At 45.6% G+C, this 3,833-nt stretch overlaps 1 non-coding gene across 1 annotated transcript; it reads right to left on the bottom strand.

Annotated features, from left to right (window-relative positions):
• Positions 1-3,294: 3,294 nt before the first annotated feature.
• Positions 3,295-3,432, bottom strand: LOC119925972. The gene has a single exon (XR_005449892.1). It is a non-coding gene; the product is annotated as a small nucleolar RNA SNORA7 (small nucleolar RNA).
• Positions 3,433-3,833: the final 401 nt, after the last annotated feature.

Below are 3,833 nucleotides of genomic sequence, written 5' to 3' on the forward strand. Positions count from 1 at the left end.
TGATGAGACAGTGGATGGACAGCCATTGGAGGTTCTTGAGGAGTGGGGAGACATGACAACCAGCATGGCTCAGTGGAAAGAGCACGGGCTTTGGAGTCAGAGGTCATGGATTCAAACTCCAGCTCCGCCAACTGTCAGCTGGGTGACTTTGGGCAAGTCACTTAACTTCTCTGTGCCTCAGTTACCTCATCTGTAGAATGGGGATTAAAACTGTGAGCCCCCCGTAGGACAACCTGATCACCTTGTAACCTCCCCAGCACTTAGAATAGTGCTTTGCACATAGTAAGCGCTTAACAAATGCCAGCATTATTATTATGAACTGAACGTTTTTGTTGATAAATGCCTTGTACAGCAGAGTGAATTGGATTCGAGTGGGGAAGGACAGGCGGCCAGGAAGTTAACGAAGAGGCAGATGCAGTAATCAGGGTGGAACAGTGTAAGTCCTTGTATCAGTGAGGTAGCATCTTGGATGGAGAGGAAAGTGGGGATTTTAGCATTGTTGAGAAGGTAGAACCAACAGGATTTGGTGACACTGAACAAATGAATTGGATGAATGAGAGGGATGAGTCGAAGACACCAAGGTTGTGGGCTTGTGAGATAGGGAGGATAGCCTTCAGTGATGGGAAAGACAGGGGAGGTCAGGGTTTGGATGGGAAAGTAAGGAGTTGAAATAAAGTTGATTGAAAACAGGGGTGGCAGGGGCACAGGGGGCTTCAAATTGGAACCAAAGTGATCAAGTTCATTTTGGGCCAAGGAAGATGTGGTTCCCAAGGTTCAGGATTCCTGGGATACAGACTTGGCCCAACATATAGCGGCTGATAGAGGCTAGGGCTGGGTTGTCCCTCGCTACATTCATTCATTCATTCAATCATATTTACTGAGCCCTTACTGTGTGCAGAGCACTGCATTAAGTGCTTGGGAGAGTGCAGTACAACAATAAACAGACACTTTCCCTGCCCACAATGAGCTTACAGTCTAAAGTCGGGGAGATAGACAAACATGGGCATTGATTGAGTGCTAGTCCCAGAGAGGAATTTCTAAAAAGTTAACTTGTACCTACCCCAGCAATTAGATCAATATTTGACACACAGTAAGCACTTTATAAATACCAAGAAACAAAACAAAAACAAAAATGTTCTATTTGTACTCCTCAATGGATGGGCTTAAGCCAGGCACCTTTGGACATTACAGAGATTCTTACGGATCATTAGGTCCAGAAACAGCAATAAATGTGGGGCCTCAATTAACATATTTCTGTTATTGAGAATCAATCAGTGGTATTTACTGAGAGCTTACTGGATGCAGAGCACTATGCTAAATCCTTGGGAGATCTGTTGTTTTGTACTTCCCCAAGCATGTAGTACAGTGCTCTGCGCACAATAAATATCATTGATTGTTACAATACAATAGAATTGATAGACATGATCCCTGCCCAAAATGTTTTACTAAGCGTATCTGTAAAGTAAATCCAATCTCCCCATAAGAAGTTATGTAAATGGGACTGAGGTCCCAGGGAAATTCTTTTTTTACTAGACAGAGGACATTAAGTTCACAGACAGTAGAGGTTTTAAATGATTTTAAATGAAAAGTTTAATACATTCAGCCCTATCAGTTGGGGATTATGTTCTTAATGAACCCCCACATTAAGGAAAATTCACATTCGAGTAGGTGGGCCTTGACCACAAGCCTGCACAAGACTGTTCCTCCGAACATCGCATTGCATTAGAGAACCAGCATGGTCTAGTGGATAGAGCATGGGCCTGGGAATCAGAAGAACTTGATTTCTAATCCCTAGCTCCTCTACTTGTCTGCTGTGTGACCTTGGGGAAGTCCCTTCGCTTCTCTTTGTCTCAATTAACTCATCTGTAAAACGGGGATTAAGACTGTGAGCTCCATTTGGGACATGGACTGTGTCCAACCCGATTAGCTTTTATTCACTCCAGTGCTTAGTACAGTACCTACCACATAGTAACCACTTAACAAATACCATAAAAAAGCATTCTATCCAGACTGGCATGAGCTATTCATCTGAAATACACATTACAGAAGAATTAAAGGTACAGTGAGGACTGTTTAGCTTGAAATGATAAGAGTCAGAAGGTGGAAAACAACTAATTTTGTAGCTCTAAATCTAATTCAGTGCTCTGTACACAGTAAGCGCTCAATAAATATGATTGAATGAATGAATAATTCAGTGCTCTTAATTAATTAGTGCTCTTAATTAATTAGATGAAACATCTAATTCAGTGCTCCACTAGCTCTGGTTGGCTATTTTTGACTCTTGATTCTAGGTGATGCATTATTGCTTCTGTGAGGCACAGCAAGAGGACGATGAGGGCTGAGGTGCATCTTAACTAATTCATTCATTCAATCGTATTTATTGAGCACTTACTGTGTGCAGAGCACTGTACTAAGCACCGCTGGGGCTTCTTCACCCTGTCATCCCATCCCCTGGACACTGGAATTTCCTTCCCCAGGGTTGGCTACCCAGAGTCCCATCAGGGGAAGCAGGTATTGAACCAGGAAGGAGAAATTTAAGAGTGGAAATTGCATTCTTAAGCCTCCTCCTCCTTCTCTCTGCCTTGAACTGGCATCCTCCTGGCACCTCCCCCAACTTTCCCACGGCCCCCATGTGGCCCCTGGCCCCCATGGGCCTGAGACAAACCCAGTCCATCCCTGACAGGGAAACTCTGGGAGCTTCTGGCTTGTGCCATGGCAGGTGAGAGAGAACCAAGAAGGCTCTGGTGACTCGATCTTGGGCACAGATGCACCCACTCTCTCACCCTCCCTTGGTGCCCCGTACAAGTGGCAAGTGTCCAGAGTCCTGGGCAGTGAAGCAACAATGGCCAAGCTCCTTTGTACTTAAGGTCTCCCTTTTAATTAGCCTGGGAGTCCCATGTGGGACACAGACAGTGCTCGACCTAATTGACTTGTAGCTACCCCTGCGCTTAGAACGGTGTTTGACAGATAATACGTGCTTAACAAATGCCGTAAAACAAAACAAATTGTGCAACTTAAGACTTCAGCAAGTTAATATGGAAACCACTTCAACCAGGCTAACTTTCTTGTCTTGTCTTATGCTGTCAAGTCGTTTCCGACCCATAGTGACACCTCGGACACATCTCTCCCAGAACGCCCCGCTCTCCATCTGCAATCATTCTGGTAGTATATCCATAGAATTTTCTTGGTAAAAATATGGAAGTGGTTTACCATTGCCGCCTTCCACACAGGAAACTCGAGTCTCCACCCTCAACTCTTGCCCATGCTGCTGTTGCCCAGCACGGGTGAGTTTTGACTTGTAGCAGATTGCCTTCCACTCGCTAGCCACTGCCCAAGTTAGGAATGGAATGGGTAGGCCTCTGCTTGATTCTCCCTCCCATAGCCGAGACTGGTAGAGTATTGGAAACTCTCCAGGTGCGACCCTGAGAGGGGAGGCTAACTTTACATGTGGAATACCTGCACTTCATTTAATGGGTGCCTAGAAGTAGAGATTGTATATATCATAGAAGCAGCATGGCATAGTGAATAGAGCAACAGTCTGGGGGTCAGAAGGTCATGGGTTCTAATCCCGGATCTGCCTGGATCAAGGTTAGCTTCCAGGGCCAGGGCAGGGCTTATGAGCTGGGGCTGGGCAGATGGTGGGTAATGTCTCTGGAGCCTTGGGCTACCATTCCTTCCTCGGGCTTTGATTGTGAGTGGACTCTGGAATGCCTGAGTGACCTCTCCCAGGACTCTAAACCTCCAGCATGCCTGGGCTCTGAGCTTTGTCTCTTATATTGGTTGTGTATTTAGATTATCTTCTTTCCTACTGTGTCTGTTGCCAAACCCCTCCC

The sequence above is a fragment of the Tachyglossus aculeatus genome, chromosome 3 (genome assembly GCF_015852505.1).
Source record: "Tachyglossus aculeatus isolate mTacAcu1 chromosome 3, mTacAcu1.pri, whole genome shotgun sequence".
In the NCBI taxonomy this organism is placed as follows: domain Eukaryota; kingdom Metazoa; phylum Chordata; class Mammalia; order Monotremata; family Tachyglossidae; genus Tachyglossus; species Tachyglossus aculeatus.